A 17,982-nucleotide genomic window follows, 5' to 3' on the forward strand; every position below is an offset into this window, starting at 1 on the left:
CTTTACATGATTTGTGATGAGTTACACTGAAGATAGAATCAAATTAAGTTTAAGCAGATAAATATGTGTGAGATTAATATATTCTTCCTAGGAATGTTTGCCCAGAAGGCCTTAGGGTATAAGGTGACCTTGCTTAAGTTTCTCTGCATAAAGATAGAATTCATTCTGTTTTCTAATTATCAGAAGTTTAGGTTCGTGAGAATGGCAATAAAAGTTTATAATCTGATTATAACTCAAGAGAATTTAGGCCACAGTATAAATTACCTGCCTTGGGTCTACCTGCTAGTTTGTGATATGTATTCCTTGTTTTCTGCTTATAGTTCTGTGTCATTATCTTCTGTTGCATTAGGGTACAGAGGTTTGTAGATTGGTACAGAAATCAAGATAAGCTTGACTTTTACATCATGTTTTCATCATTATGAGGATTTGTAGCTCTAGTGTTTTACTAAATAAAATCAGTTGAATAAAATAAATCATTTTCCTCATTTAAATGAGTCACAATAATTCAGGGATTTTTATGGAAGCTTCATTACATAGGCATGATGGATTAAATCATTGGCTTCTGGTGACCGAGTGTAATCTCTAGTCCGTCTTTCCTTCCCTGGGGTGGGAGTTGGGTTGGGTGGGATGGGGTGGACTGAAAGTTCCAACCCTCTAATCATATAGTTTGGTTCCCCTGGCAACTAGCCACCATCTATGGGTTACCTGGGGGCTTTATACAAGTCACCTCATTAGCATAAATTCAGGTGTAGTTGAAAGGGGCTTGTTATGAATAATGAGACACCCATTTCACCTTTATACTCTGAAGCTATTTCAGGAACTGAGGACAAAATACCAAATATTATAGGAAGATGCTCCCATTGCTTTTACCCCTTAGGAATTCCAAGAGCCATGATCTAGGAACCATGGACACATGACCAAAATAGACATGTATTATAAATTACAATATCATGTGTTCAGTGTGAAAAATAACAAAAGCCATTCTTTTTTTGTGTAATTTGAATGTTTTAAATATATATTTTTCTATAGATACTGTCTTTTATCTCTCCCCTTTAAGATTTGTACTCTTGTGATTTTTTTCTTCCTGTTAGTTTGCATCTCTTGTCATTTGCTGTCTGTAGCTTCACAATTCAGTATTGTCCTAGTACCATTTTTGAAATCACAGCTGGAAGCACTGAAAAGCATTCTGACAAAGGAAGACTGAATTGTGACTTTAGGCTAACAATAAGCTACAGGAACAAATGATGTTTAAAAAATTAATATCATGTCAATATGTGTTTGTGTCTTTAGTTCTTCAGAGAATCGTTGAAACCAAGAATATAAAAGTCACAGACTAATGCTTTTCAACACAGTAGTGTAAAACATTTTGCTTGCTTGCTAGCTAATCTGCTATTTCACTTTTTTTTTTTTTTTGGCTGCTCCATGTGGCTTGTGAAATTTCAGTTCCCTGACCAGGGATCGAACCTGGGCCCTTGGCAGTGAGAGAGTGGAGTCCTAACCACCGGATCCCCAGGGAATTCCCTTACACTTTCTGTGAAGGAGTTTGCATAGACTCATTTAGTTCTATCTTTCAGGTTCTCAGAGCTCTCACATGTATTTTTCTTCAGCTTATCTAACCCAAGGAAAGTTTATTTTGATTTTTACGTTTATCAAAAGCCATACTGTACAAGTTTCTGATAACTGGAACTCTCTGTCCTCTTTCCCACTTTCCTCAGGCAACTTAAACTTTTTTTATTCTGAAATTTAGCTAAATATTTTCTAAATAACATGCTTAACGCTATTTTTTCTGTTGATTTCCTATGATGATGATGATTTAGCTTATATCATCTCTCCTCCCCACATCTTACTAAAATTTTAGTTAAATTTCAGTATATTGTTTACATTGTGACAATGTAAAATTTTTACACCTTGAACTTTATAGTGTATGTTTACATTTCCCTTTTTATACAATTTTTTGCTGTCTGTGGAGCTAATTGCTTCAATTTTTATTGTTCTTTATAGCTGTAATTGGATTATCTCCAAATTCTGTAAGAACTATAATCTTCTCTCAATAACTTTTAAAAACATCCTGTGTTCTTCTCAGTTTTATCTTTTTCTTGGTGTTTTACCTCCTGGAGCCCTCACTTCTCCTGTAGGCTGAATTGATTGTTGTCCAAGACGGCACACCTTTTGTCAGAACTCCTTCCTCTGTTAATAGAAGACCCCTGTTTCCTTTGTTTCATGTTGTCGTCTTTACTGGCTTCTTCCTTCCTTTTTATGAAGCACATTCTCCATGGAGCCTTATGAAAAAGGATGCATGGGAGATAATTTTTCAGACATTATGCTCATTTCAAATTTTCTTTATGTTACTCCAGTACTTAATTTACTCTAATACTTCATTGACTGGGTGTGGAATTTTAAGTTGGAAATAATTTCCGCTTAGAATTTTGTAAAGCATTGTGTCTTTATCTTCTAGCTGTTAACTCCTGGGGCCATACTGATTCTCAGTCCTCTGGGTAGCAATTTTTAAAAGTCTTCTCTTTATCTCTGTTTTCCCAAAGTTTTACAATGATGCGCCTTGGTGTGAGTCCTGGCATTTGTTGGTCTGGATACTTGTGGGTCCTTTCAATCTGGACAACTCAAAGACTGGATCTAGAAACATTAGTTTTGGATCTAGCAACTACCTTACAATATTAATTTCTATTCCATCAAACCTCCAAAATTTGTTTTTCCCACACCTCCTACTAACCTGCCAAGCACTTACCTGACTGGGGAAAAGCTAATTTTGCTTTAAATTTTTATTGTGTAATATTTTATTCATATAAAAATAAACTTATGTACTGTGACACACAGTAATAAACAAATGACCTGTGAACCTACCCCATAACTAAAGAATGGGAACGTTAGAACATTACCATTGCCATGTTCTTGGAACTGTATGTGATTCTCCCACTGTTCAAAATTTTTTATTTCACTTATTTTACGTTTTTTTTAACAAAAAGTTTTATCTTGGCTGTGCTGGGTCTTTTTTTTTTTTTAATTAATTTTATTTATTTTATTTTATTGGCTGTGTTGGGTCTTCGTTGCTGCACACAGGCTTTCTCTAGTTGCAGAGAGTGGGGGCTACTCTTCATTGTGGTGCACTGGCTTCTCATTGCAGTGGCCTCTCTTGTTGCAGAGCACAGGCTCTAGGTGCGTGGGCTTCAGTAGTTGTGGCACATGGGCTCAATAGTTGTGGCTCATGGGTTCTAGAGCACAGGCTCAATAGTTGTGGCGCACGGGCTTAGTTGCTCCGCAGCATGTGGTATCTTCCTGAGGCAGGGGTCGAACCCGTGTCCCCTGCATTGGCAGGCAGATTCTTACCTACTGTGCCACCTAGGAAGTACCTGTGCTGTAGTTGTGGCACGCAGGCTCTTCGTTGCGGCATGCTGGCTCTTAGTTGCAGCATGCATGCGGGCGGGATCTAGTTCCCGACCAGGGATTGAACCCAGGCCCCCTGCACTGGGAGCTCAGAGTCTTAACCCAGTGGACCACCAGGAAGTCAGTCCCTCACTCACTTTACTTTTAAAAACAGTGTTAATTACATATGTATGTGACATTGTTTAGTTGTTTGGGGGCTTTATAAAATGATATTATAGCTTAGGTAGTCTTCTGTGACTTGCTTTTTATACAAAAATATTTTTCTAAGGTTGATCCATGTTAATGCATATAGTTGTAGTTCATTTGTAGTGTTTATTTAATTTTCTCCCCCGCTTCTCTTTTTCTTAGAGATTGGATCTCCTATTTTGTTTTATTTCCTTTTTTTCTGTCTCTGTCTTTTATCCTGACTTCTGGGATATTTCCTTAAAACTTATTTTCCAGTACTTTCATTAAAATATTTCATTTCAATAATATTTTAAATTTTCGAAGTGCTTTTTCTCTTCTATGAGAATATCCTATTCTTTTTTTTTTTTTTTTTTTTTAAGTGGAACGCTTCACGAATTTGCGCGTCATCCTTGCACAGGGGCCATGCTAATCTTCTCTGTATTGTTCCAATTTTAGTATATGTGCTGCCGAAGCGAGCACGAATATCCTATTCTTATAGGTTGTTTTCTGAGGATTTTTTTTTTACTTCCTATATTGTCTCTGTCTCTTCAAAATTTCTTTCTCTTTTTCTTTTTTCCTGGTTGTTTTAGTCTCTGTCTTTTTTGTTACAGGGTTTTCTCAAGTGTCTGATCATCCATAGCTTTCTCTTTATATTTGAGGGAGGCATTAAAATGCTGTGGGGACGCTCTCCTTTGTGAAGGCTTGTAGGTTGATGTTTTTTACTACAGAGTAATTAGGCAGGGACCTATTTTATTGCAGACCCCTCCACTTGTCAGTATCTGTAGGTTTTTTCTTCAGTTCTACAGTCAGCTTTTCCAGAGGAATTATTCAAACTTTTGCCTTTGCTACTGGATAGATGATGATGGTGGTAATAAGCCTGGCTGCCTTGTGTTCTGGAACACTAGGAGGAAGAGGGCTGAAATTCTTGTTTATCAGTTTGATCCTTCTGTCCTTAGAATGGCACCTCATTCCAGGCCTCAGCTGTGTTTAAAGTCTCTCAGTCTAGAAACCTTCTTGTCCCCTGTTTCACTATTCCCAAGGAAATAAACCTCTGGACTGATCACCTTGCTGTGTTAGGAGAATGAGCTGCTGATCTAAGTGCTCATTATAAACACTTATAACCAGTCCTGTTTTCAGGCCCAACCCAGTGCCCTTGTTTCTAGAGTAGCCTGATACTTCTAAGTCCTGACCTTTCTATACTTTTGGTGTAAATAGGCTTGCTTCTTGTTGATTTCCTCACACCACCCACTACCCTGCCAAGTACTTATCTGACTGGAGAAAAACCAAAAGCTGTCATTTATTACTGGACCATCATTTTTCACCTCCCGGAGAGTTTTATTGACATCTCTTATTTACTGCTGTCTCCTCTTAAGTTCTCTGTGCTATTCTAGGTATATGCCTTTTATTACTCAATTTTAGTAGAAAGCCAAGATAAATATGTTCAGTCCTTCATGTTTAATCCATGATTCTTCTCTAAGGAAGCTTTTATTACAATAGAAATGTGAGGGACTTTGATATAGACTTGTCCTCAAAGTAGAAATCACTGAAAATTTCATTTCTACTGGTTGTAATCCAGGTTTGTCTATTTTTCAGCACATACAGAGCCTTTTGAAATATAGGGGGCCACTCTTGTGAAGTAGAAAATACTAGGATCCATTTGTTTCTTCCTGTAGCCACTAAAGAAAATAGCATTCTTATAGCAATTTTATAGTTATCGTCTGTCTCAGATTCTTTTTACTGGACAGCTAAACACGAACTTCATTCTCTTTTCATTGGCCTACAGTGTCATAGACAGAATAATCTTTTTAAAATTTGAATTTAGATATTAAAGCTTAGTTTTCCAAATCCTGATTGGGGTGAAGGAAATCTAGGTTAAGTTTGACCAAATTGGTTTGGTTAGATCTTGTATTTAAATATTACTTTGAACCATATGAAATTGCCAATAGTTAAGCAGTTCTAGCTTATAAAAATGGTAATTTTATGTGACTCAACATAACAAAGTTAAAGCACCATAATACTTTGATTAACAGACCTTTCTGTCCAATGTAGGAATTTGTTCTATAGCATTTCTGGGAACGTTCCAGTAGGAGGAAAGGATGAGATAAAATGATAATGTCAGGCTAAGTAAGAGAAAAAGTTGAGGTCCCTGTTCAGTATAACTGTATTCCTAGAGCTGCATCAGGGTTCCTGTAGTGTTCTAGAAGCTTCACACTACTGAGGCTGGAGGCTGTAAATTCCATGGAGTGATAATTAGATGCACAATGCCTGTGAATTTGGATATTAACACACTTCCAGGCTATGAATCTGTAGGGGATTTCAGCAAATATCAGTTTAGCTGGAGTAGTGTTACTTAATTTTGTTTATTCTGTATACAGCCTTCATGTGTATTTCCTTAGGTTAGTTAAAAGTTGAACTTTAAAATGATAATATGACCATCAATGAGGTTTAAAACATTGTAGAAATAAAATACACAACAAGAATAGCAAAAAGGACTGGGGAGAGGATTGGTTTGTTTGGAAGGTGGTTAAGGTAGACTGTAACCCTATAATTCACAGGGTTACCACTAAAAAAAAACACACAAAAATGCATAAAAAACTAATAGAAGAGATTAAATGGAGTATTAAAAATACTTGATTAATAGAAAAGAAGAAAGGAATAAAGAACACTTGGGACAAATTTAAAACAAATAGCAAGATGGAAGTAAAAAAATAGAAAAAAGACCATGTAAACACTAACCAAAAGAAAGCGGTTAAAGCTAAAGGTAGGTTAGACATTAAGGCGGGAAGTATTGCTAAAGATAAAGAATGACATTTCATAATGCTAAAATGGTCCTCTCAGTAGGAAGACATAACAATCCTGAACAACCTTCTCTTGTTGCTTGGTTTGCTGACTGTACATGTGTGGTCTTTGGGTCTTTCCATGAGTGTTGTCATTTTTCACAGCTAGAGATGTTTCTCTATTCTGTGAGGGAAGAGTTGTTCCTTTGTCTCTCTGACTGTGGTAATGTTCACGTTCAGCTTGCTCTGGGCGTTGTAAACAATTGCGTGGAGGTACCGCTTGAGAGAACAAAACCTCAGAGTTATAATTACTTCATTTAGTGTTGTAGTTACTTTTTATGTAATTATTGTCCTTTAAAAAATGCCATGTATGAGAAACAGAGTGTAGATGAGGACTAAAGAAGTTATGTTTTAAAGAATTCTTTTTCAACATTGTGTAATTATGACTAATAGGATACTATAAAGAACAAATCAGAAAGGAGTAGCAGTTTCTTTATAAGGATTCTTGGCAGTAAGCACCCCCCCCCCCTTTTTTTTTGTAATAGGTCTTTAAAGCCCTGCAGTGATGTGTCATTGTCAAAACTCTTCATTTCTATCTGGAGAGAATGTCCTGTTATTTAGAGAATATTCCATTTTTCTGGAAAAAAGACATCTGTTGGTTGATCTTCATGCCTAAATGCAAGAAAAGGAGAGAGGTTTAAAGAAACAAAAGTGCTGAATCAAGGAGCATACTTGGAAAAAGATGGAAATACAATTAGTGTAACTTGTAAAAAATTGTAGTAAAAAGCACATAACAAAATTTACTATTAAATGTACAATTCAGTAGTGTTGAGTATGTTTGCTTTGTTGTGAAATAGATCTCCAAACCATTTCCTCTTGCAAATCTGAAAATCTATACCCATTTAAAAACTCTTCCTTTCTTACCCTCCCCTCAGCCACTGGTAACAACCATTCTACTTTCTCTTTGAATTTGACTACTCTAGATGCCTCATATAAGTGGAATCATACAGTATTTGTCTTTTTCTGAGTGGCTTATTTCATTTAGCATAATGTCCTCAAGGTTCATCCATCTTGTAGCGTGTTACAGGATTTCCTTCCTTTTTAAAACTGAATAATATGCCCTTGTGTATATAGACCGCATTTTGTTTATCCATATATCTGTTGGATATTTGCTTTGCTTCCACCTCTTGGCTATTGTAAATAGTGCAGCTATGAACATGGGTGTGCAAATATCTTTTCAAGACGCTGTTTTCAATTCTTATATATTACTGTATACCCAGAAGTGGGATTGCTGGATCATATGGTAATTCTGTTTTTTAATTTTTTGAGGAACTGCCATACCATTTTCCCACAGAAGTTGCACTATTTTATATTTTACATCAGTATGCAAGTGTTCCAATTTCTCCACATCCTTGCAAACACTTGTTTTCTGAGTTTTGTTTTTTTGATAGTAGCCATCCTGACAGTTATGAGGCAGTATCTCATGGTGGTTTTGATTTGCATTTCCCTGATGATTAGGGATGTTGAGCATCTTTTCATATGCTTGTTGGCTATCTTTTGTCATCTTTGGAGAAATGTCACTTCACATCCTTTGCCCATTGTTTCATCTGGTTGATTTTTTTTGTTGTTGAGTTGTATGAGTTCTTTATATATTGTGGATATTAACCCCTTTTCAGATATATCACTTGCAAATATTTTCTCCCCTTCAGTAGGTTGTCTTTTCATTTTGTTGATGGTCTCCTTTGCTTTGCAGAAGCTTATTAGTTTGATGTATTCTCATTTGTTTATTTTTACTTTTGTTGCCTTTGCTTTCGGTGTCAAATCCAAAAATATCATTGCCAAGACTGATGTCAGGGAACTTACAGCTTATGTTTTCTTCTAGGTGTTTTATGGTTTCAGGTCTTACATTCAAGTCTTTAATCTATTTTGGGTTAATTTTTGTGTTAGTGGTCCCATTTTTTTTTCTTTTGCATGTGACTGACCAGTTTTTCCAATACCATGTATTGAAGTGACTGTTATGACAGTTATTTAAAATTGTTTGTCAGGCAACTCGTAGATCTGTTTGTTTAGAATCTGTTTCTGGAGTTTAATTTTGTACTTTTAATTGGGCTCTACCTCCTTGTTTCTTTATATGCTTTGAAGTCTTTTGTGGGACATTCGAAAAACTGTCACCTATCCTGGCCTTTGCATACTGCATTCCTTCTAGGACCTCTCAAGTCTTTTCTGATCTTATCTCCCCCCTGGGATTTGCTTGAAGAACTGCAGCTATAAGGACTTCTTGCATCTCATTTACATTGTCTTGCAACTTTGGTTCCTATTCTTCCAGTGCTCAGAGTTACCCAAGACAGAAGCCAGTCCCTCAGGCAGTTCCCAGACAAGCCAGAGCTGGATGTATTGTCTGTTTTGTTTGTGTTCCCAAGGGAAGAGTCCTGGCATGAGGGGTTTCTTTCTGGTTGCTCCACACTATGCTCTGTAGGGGAAGTGGCATGAATGAGTATGCCAAACACCACAAAATTTCCTACCCCTTTCATGGAATCTTGTGTTGGGTTTACAATGGCCCAGGTGCTACAGCTTCTTAACTGTTCTTTGGAGTTTTCGCAGTGGTATTCTGGTCTGTCTGTTGTTAACTCAGTGTCCCTGTCGGGGAAGGAGGACCTGTATTTTCTTAGTCTGCCATTTTGTTGACATCACTCTCCCTAGTATCATTTTTTTTTAAATATTTATCTATTTATTGGCTGCATTAGGTCTTAGTGGCGGCACGTGGGATCTTTCATTGCAACACTCAGGCTCTCTAGTTGTGGCACGCAGGCTTAGTTGTCCTGTGGCATGTGGGATCTTAGTTCCCTGACCAGGGATCAAACTGGTGTCCCCTGCAGAGCAAGGCAGATTCTTAACCTCTGGACCACCAGGGAAGTCCTCAGTATCAGTTTTTGAAGTATAAATTCTGCCAGATAATGTTTCTCTTTATAAGATATGTAGGTAAAAGGGAATCATAGATGTAATATTTTGGGCTTGAGTAAGGTGTTTTGTCCTTTGTGATGTTCATGTCTACAAACAGAGAAGATGAAATTTAAAGCAGTGATATCCTATGTAATGTTTTATTTTGGAATAAAGAAATAAGGTAATCCTATGAGATGAGACCATATTTTCCTTTAAGGTTTTCAGGGCATTGGACAAATATTTAATTGAATATCTGCTGTGTATAAGGTACTATGCAGTTGGTATACAGAAAGTATAAGATGTAATCCTTCAAGGTGCTCATTTTTAATTTGATGAAAGGCAACCTTAATGCGTAAAAAACTAAATAACAGTATAGGATCCACTACCAAATATAAAAGTACACGAACTACCACTGTGAGCTATGCAGGAGTAGAAATGACAGTGAATTGAAGTGAACAGGGATGGCTTCCAAAAAATTGAGTTTGGGATGGACCTTCAGTAGGTAGGATCTTATCTTAGTGTCTATCCTGGAGGAAAGAAAGAATCACACATCCAAAAGCACGCATGTATAGGCAGTATGTCTGTACTAGCAGAAATGTAGAAATAATCTAGTGGTCATCAAGAAAATGGATAAATGAACTGTTCTGTCTATACTGTGTAGCAGTTAAATAGTGGAGATCCATATGTACTGACAACATTCTCTAAGTAAGTTGAATTTTTAAAAATTGATATCTTAGTTTCGTTGCTATAATCAAGTATCACAGATCGAGAAGTTTAAAAACAAAACAATTTATTTCTCAAAGTTCTAGAGTCTAGACATTTGAGATCTGGGTGCCAGTATGGTTGGGTAAGGGCCCTTTTCTGGGTCTCAGACTTTTTGTATCCTCGCATGTGGGGTCTCTTTTACAAGCTCACTAGTCCCACCTGGCAGCTGTAGCACCTCTCAAAGGCCCTACTTCCTAAAACTGTCAGACTAGGTTTTAGGATTTCAACATAAGAATTTGCGGGGGGGGGGACGCAAACATATACACCACAGCAAAAGAAGTTTCAAATAATATGTATGGTATGATATTGGTTGGGTTAAAAAACAAACCAAGCTAGCCTACAGATAATACTGTTTACTTTTATAGATAAATAGTATATAAATTAATAGTAGAGGAAGGATTAACTGATAACAGTGGTTACAACAATTAAGCATTTATAAATTATTTCTGTAATTAAAGAAAAAGCCCAGATGAAAATTTGTCAAAACACTGTTAGTGGTTACTTCTGTATGGTGATATTATTAACAAATTTTCTTTATATTTTACTATATTTTCTGAATTTTTACAGGAACCATTTTATTGGAAAATGGTAAATTGTAAAAAATCATTTATAAGTTGGAGATAAGTGACAGATAGTTAATAAAATTAATTTTTACCAAGTGGAATAGAAGAACAGGTAGAAATAGGTGGAAAAATCAGGGAGTTTATGAGTAAGGGGGATGGTTGAGGGGAGAGAGAAGGAAATCCAGAATGTCTTAGAAACTTTTAAAGTTTTATAGAGCCATTAAGCATTGCCTTATATTTTTAAGCCATTCATTCAATAAATATTTAATAAATATTTGGCCTAGTAGGTGCCAGGGTTCCTAAGGAGCTTATGTTTTGATGAAGGGGATGGAGACAGGGAAATTAGAGTGTCTTAAGGAAGAGTCAATTAGTAAGGTAGAAAAAAGAAGGGTCATTGAGGGTTGCTGAGAAGGTTTTCCTGAAGGAACAGAAGTCTAAGCTGAGATTTGGAGTTAAGTTTGAAAGTAATGTGAGATGTCTGAGAGAAGGAAAGCAGGAACCAGCACAGGAAACACCTTGTAAACCGTTTTAAGAACTTGATTTATAGTGTTTAAATATTTCAAATACATAATCTTGCTGGGTGTTCTTTGCAACATAGCAAACAGTAATCATGTTGGTTGTTTGGTACCTAGTAGGCACGTTATAAACTCTCTTCCTCCCTCCCTCTCTTCTCCCTTTACCTTTCTCCCTCTCCCTTGTATGTATTCAGTGCATGGGTTTTTGGAGGGAGAAATAAACGCAAATCCTAAAACATTGCTGATGTAATAAAAAGAGGCAACCTTAATTTAGTATATTTAAAAGAGCCATGTCCAGTTCATCAAACTAAAAATGTTAACTTGACATGGTTGGCTGCTCTTTAAATCAGCCATCACAATGAGGTAGTTATGGAATTGAATACAATTTTTTATCATGAATGTCTTTTAACATCTTATTACTTAATAAATTGTACTACTTTCAGGGTTATTCACATGGACAGTGGCTCGAACTTTCGTAATAACTTCACAGTTACTTAATCTGTTCTTAGGTAGATAAAATATGGTATCTGAATTGCCATAGGGTGTCTTGAAACTGGAGATGTTATTTACTAAACTTTTTGAAAATGGATTTTTCTCTCTCCTTGCTTTGAGGGCAGACAATGATTGAAACAACCATAATTTCTGTAAAGAGAACCTATTACATTATTATTGGTTAATGATGGGCTGTTCCCACTTGGGCAGTTTATAGCAAAATAATTAACAAACGTGCAATTTAGAAAGAAGGAATAAATGAATTTTATTATAATCTACATTCCCATTCCACAACGAAAAAATATTCTGAAAAATATTCAGGCTTACAACATGTTGCCTTGCTAGTGTGGAAAAACGAAATTTTACTTACCACTTGATTTGCACCTTTGTGTCTTTAACTTGTGTTTTTCTTACTGCCTGGAATACCCTTTCCCTTTTCTGTCCATTTGCAGAATTCCTATCCAACCTTAAAGACGCCAACTTTAAGACTTTTCTTGTCCCACAGAAAGTTCATCTCTTCCTCCTTTGTGCCACCACTGTCCCTGTATTATAGCACTTGCCACATTTATGACAGTTGTTTAAGTTTTCTGTATTTCCTTACTGGATTGTGAACCTCCTTAAGTAAAGGGAATGTTTCATTTTGTAGTCATTGTCTGGTATCATAAGTGCTTGTTTGGCATGAATGAGAGGGGGCTTTTTGCAGTGACATGGTGTTGCATAATGAAAGCCTGTCAGTTTTATTGATTGACTGGTAGCTGGCACTGTGTAATTACTTCTACTGGGTTATCACAGGAAGCTGGTTAAAACCCACAATAATGTTTGAACAGTAAGATTTATTTAATAGGACTCTGTTACAAGGCTGGACACCAGAGAGATAAGGGAAGGAACTATAAGCATATTACTTAAGATGTGTCAGGCTTTAGGGAAACTCCCTCATAACAAAGTATAAAGGTTCAAATTTTTTAAATGGAATAATTATGCAGTTTGCGAAAAAGTTTACTATGTGAGTACCTTAAGTAGTGTTCTTTATAGTGCATTTTAAATTACTAAAAATAGGAAGCATGATGTAATGGGAGAAGCAGTGTAGTGAAATCTGGGTATTTGAGGTTCTAGTCCCAATTCTAATACCAACTCTGTGATTTGGGGCAAGCTTGAAAATCATTTTGAACCTTTAGTTTCCTTCTCTGTAAAAGTGTAGTTTGTAGTACATGATGTTCAATAGTAAATACAAAACTTTAATATCAGTTTATTTATCTTTTGAGATTTTTTTATGATGAGGACCATTTTTAAAGTCTTCATTGAATTTGTTACAATATTACGTCTGTTTTATGTTTTGTTTTTTTTGGCCACAAGGCATGTGGGATCTTCCTCCTTGACCAGGGATCAAACTCGCACCCCCTGCGTTGGAAGGCCAAGTCTTGACCACTGGACTGCCAGGGAAGTCCCCAGTATCAGTTTATTTTAAAAATCTGTTTACAGATAATTTTAGGACTGAAACTGGTGTAAAGGGAGGGGCAAGTGTTTTGAATATAGAAATGAGCTAAATTGGGATAATAATTTAAATTTCATAAGTTGTCATCCAAGATATTTGTGATTTTTTTTCAGTAATAACATTATAGTCCCAGTTTTGTCCAACATGAATATGTTTATACATGTGTGGAAAAACATGCAGTTCAGTAAGTATTAATATTATCCCCAATGTGGGATAGTATATGATGGATAAAACAAAGAGAATAAAATAATATTTTTCTTTTTTTTTCTAGAATGATAGTGAAGAAAAATTAAAATAAAAGACCATTTCATAAAGACCATTTGTGGCTTTGGAAGTAAATTATCTTAGGACGTTCAAGTAAGAAAAATGTGAGGAACAGGCTTTTTTCTCTCTCTGTTTCCCAATTTTACTAAGAACTGTTACCAATGGGGGAAAGCAGAAAACAAGATGGCTTAGTGATGGATGATGATCAGCTCTTTTTCAGTTATGACAGGGACAAGGTTTCTTTTTTTTTTTGAAGTATAGTTGATATACAGTAATATTATATAAGTTACAGGTGTATAATATAGTGATTCACAATTTTTAAAGGTTATACTCCATTTATAGTTGTTATAAAATATTGGCTATATTACCCAGGTTTTACAATACATCCTTATAGCTTATTTTATACCTAATAGTTTGCACCTCTTAATCTCCTACCCCTATATTGCCCTCCTCCCGCATTGGTAACCACTAGTTTGTTCTCTGTATTTGTGAGTTTGCTTCTTTTTTATTATATTCATTAGTTTGTTGTAGTTTTTAGATTCTAAATATATGTGATATCATACAGTATTTGTCTTTCTCTGACTTATTTCACTTAGCATAGTAGTGGCTGGGTCCATCCATGTTGCTGCAAATGGCAAGATTTCATTCTTTTTTACGGCTGAGTAGTATTCCATCATGTATACTACTACTCAGCTGTAAAAAAAGAATGAAATATATATATTTGCCACATCTATTTTATCCATTCATCTGTTGATGGACTTTAGGTCACTTCCATATCTTGGTGATTGTAGATAATGCTGCTATGAACATTGGGGTGCATGTATCTTTTCCAATTAGTGTTTTTTTGGGTTTTTTTGATACATACCCAGGAGTGACATTGCTGGTAATTCTTTTTCTAGTTTTTTTGTTTGTTTTTAACATGGTAGCTATTATTTATTATTATTACTTTTTTTAGTTTTTTGAGAAGCCTCCATACTGTTTTCCACAGTGGCTGCACCAATTTACATTCCCACAAACAGCATACAAGGTTTCCCTTTGCCAAGTGTTCTTAATACAGGGTCTATCAACAAGCTTTAGGGGAATCCATGAACCACTTGGAATTGTATCAAAAACACTGTGTATGTCCATTCATGAGTTTCCTGTTTGTCATTCCAGTGACTCAGTCCATAGGTTTTAACAGAGTCACAAAAAGTGCACCATCCAAAAAGGATTAAGAACCCTATGAACAGTTCTTATCTGCTTCTACATAGAGTATAAGAAGATGTGGATTTCTTAGTCACAGACTACTGAAAATGAATTGTATATTCTGGTCCTGGAGTAATAGGGAATGATTGCAGAGCTGTTGATTTTTCTCTCCGTTATGCATTTCTGCGTTTCTTATTACTATTTTGTAACCTTTGATCTTGGTCTACTATTTTCATCCAAAAAGCTGCCAGGCCCCTCAAAATAGGTCAAATTTAGAGATTCTAAATCTTTCCCCTAACAGCTCAATTTATTGAAGATCTTTTCAGGTTTTTTTTGTCGTTTTATCAAGGAATGAATTGCAATCATGCATTCAGGTTATTTAATTAATTTATTTATTTACTTATTTATTGGCTGTGTTGGGTCTTCATTACTGCACACGGGCTTTGTCTGGTTGTGGCGAGCGTGGGCTAATCTTCATTGTGGTGCGCGGGCTCCTCATTGCTGTGGCTTCTCTTGTTGCAGAGCACTGGCTCTAGGCCTGTGGGCTTCAGTATTTGTGGCACATGGGCTCAATAGTTGTGATGCACGGGTTTAGTTGCTCTGCGGAATGTGGGATCTTCCTAGAGCAGGGCTCGAACCCGTGTCCCCTGCATTGGCAGATGGATTCTTAACCACTGTGCCACCTAGGAAGTCCCTCAAGTTATTTTTAACAGATTTTATTGCATTTAAACAATTAGAGTTTTATCTTTAATAAACAAAAATTGAGTACACCATCCTTTTAAGTCTTATGTGTATCTGGCACTTACTTTGAGGCTTTATACTGTGTTCAGTAATGATTAGTATTTAATGTGTACCTGAGCCTGTAGACTTTTTTTTTAAACACAAGTTTTCTTTTTTATTTCTATTTATTTTATTTTATTTTATTTTATTTTATTTTATTTATTGTCTATTTTTTGCTGTGTCAGATCTCAGTTGCGGCGCACAGGGAGGAATCTTTCGTTGAGGCATGCAGAATCTTTTGTTGTGGCACAGACTCTTCGTTGTGGTGTGCATCCTTCTCTCTAGGTGTGGTGTGCGGTTTTTTTTCTCACTTTAGTTTTGGTGTCAGGGCTCCAGGGCGCGTGGGCTCTGTAGTTTTGGTGTGCGAGCTTAGTTGCCCCACGTGCTTAGTTGTCCCGGGGCGTGTGGGATCTTAGTTTCCCAACCAGGGATCAAACTCTCTCATCCCCTGCATTGGAAGGTGGATTCTTTACCACTGGACCACCAGAGAAGTCCCTGAGTCATAGACTTTTGACATTTTTTTTCTAATTCCTTTTCCTCTTTTTTTTTTTTTTTTTTTTGGTGGGGGTGGGGTTAGAAAGTATCCTACAGCAGAGATCTGGAATTCTAGTTGCTTGTATCAGAAATACCTCATGTTTATGTTTAAAGACGCTATGTCTTGGGAATTTCCTGGTCCAGTGGTTAGGACTCTGGGCTTTCACTGCCGAGGATGTGAGTTCAGTCCCTGGTTGGGGAACTAAGATCTTACAAGCTGCAAGCATTTCATTAATTCTGCATTCCCATGAGAAGTTTTCTGAATACTTGGTTACTTTCTTTGTAGGAGAAAAGCGGAGGTACTGGTACTCTCACCATTAAAAACAAAACACACAGAACTCAAGTTCTCTGTCAACCTACTTTCCACTTGGAATTAAATTTCAATCAGTTAGTTTAAATATTAGGTTACATTGCATACTCTGAACCTAGATATGAAGGAGTCTTCACTTTCAGTCAGAGCTGTTAATCTAATAGTTTTTTTAAGCTTTGGAATTTCACAAAAAGTTTAGTTAAATATGTGCAGTCCTTTTCCATTCAAGGTTTTTGGAATAAAAATTTTATATATGCATTTTGGTTAGAGTAATTTTTTTGGAGCCTTGGCATCCTGTTGTTTGTTTGAATTTGGTACCTCTTTTCTACTCTTCCTAAGGTACTGTGAAATGTGGGTGTCATATTTTAGGTGAATTTTTAAAAATTGTGCATCATATTTGATAATAATTGGAAACAGTAGTATGTGATATGGACAGTTGAAAATAACCATTGCACAAAGATCTATCATTTCAAATTCATTTTTCATTTTTCTCACCCGAAGAAAAAAATTTAGTAACACTATATTGTTTATTCATAATACTGAGATTTTAGAGAGAAGATCCCTGCTTTACTTATCTGAGTTGGGTATTGATACATATTTCACAGGGTTGTTTAAGGAATCAGTGATGTGATCACTGATTATTAGAGAAATGCAAATCAAAACTACAATGAGGTATCACCTCACAGGGGTTAGAATGGGCATCACCAGAAAATCTACAAACAGTAAAAGCTGGAGAGGGTGTGGAGAAAAGGGAACTCTCTTGCACTGCTGCTGGGAATGTAAATTGATACAGCCACTATGGAGAACAGTATGGAGGTTCCTTGCAAAACTAAAAATAGAACTACCATATGACCCAGCGATCCCACTGCTGGGCATACACCCAGAGAACACCATCATTCAAAAAGATACATGCACTCCAGTGTTCATTGCAGCACTATTTACAACAGCCAGGACATGGAAGCAACCTAAATGTCCATCAACAGATGAATGGATAAAGAAGATGTGGTACATATATACAATGGAATATTACTCAGCTGTAAAAAAGCAATGAAACTAGGACATTTGTAGAGACATGGATGGAGCTAAAGACTGTCATACAGTGAAGTGAGTCAGAAAGAGAAAAACAAATATCGTATATTAACACATATATGTGGACTATAGAAAAATGGTACAGATCAACTGGTTTGCAAGGCAGAAATAGAGACACAGATGTAGAGAACAAACATATGGACACCAAGTGGGGAAAGTGGGGAGGGTTGGGGGGGAATGAATTGGGAGATTGGGATACCAAATTGTACACTTTAAATATATGCAGTTTATTGTAAAAAAAAATGCATTTCATAAATGTGTATAAAAGGATGTAAAATCATTGAATGATGGAATAAACTTCCCAAAGCCTGGAAAAAAAAAAATAAATAAAATTTGGAGTTTAAAAAAAAGAGAGAAAAGAAAAGCAAAGAAACAGATAGCTGGTTCCTTGGGAAGATCAATAAAACTGATAAACCTCTAGCCAGATTGATGAAGGAAAAAGGAGGGAAGACCCAAATGGCTAATATTAGGAATGAGATTTTGGACAACACTACAGATCCTACAGAAATCAAGATAGTAATAAAGGGATGTTATTTTTATTTTTTAAATTTTATTAAAGTATAGTTGATTTACAAAAAAAAAAATCAGTGATGTGAAATGTTCAACGCAACAACTGCACATAGTAGGTTGATTTCAACCAAGGCTGTATGTAGCCTTACATGTTGTCATGCTTACAGGGAATTGAGAGTCACTGGAGCAGGGAAAAATTAAT

The 17,982-nt window shown here is 36.1% G+C and overlaps 1 protein-coding gene and 1 non-coding gene across 5 annotated transcripts in view; one reads left to right on the forward strand and one right to left on the reverse strand.

Moving 5' to 3' along the window:
* Positions 1–17,982, forward strand: part of TMCC1 (transmembrane and coiled-coil domain family 1) — a 221,740-nt gene that overhangs the window by 83,984 nt on the left and 119,774 nt on the right. The gene's annotated exons all lie outside the window — the stretch shown is intronic.
* LOC130835426 (U6 spliceosomal RNA) lies at positions 3,938–4,044 on the reverse strand. The gene has a single exon (XR_009048910.1). It is a non-coding gene; the product is annotated as a U6 spliceosomal RNA (small nuclear RNA).

This window comes from Hippopotamus amphibius, chromosome 13 (assembly GCF_030028045.1).
Source record: "Hippopotamus amphibius kiboko isolate mHipAmp2 chromosome 13, mHipAmp2.hap2, whole genome shotgun sequence".
NCBI lineage: Eukaryota > Metazoa > Chordata > Mammalia > Artiodactyla > Hippopotamidae > Hippopotamus > Hippopotamus amphibius.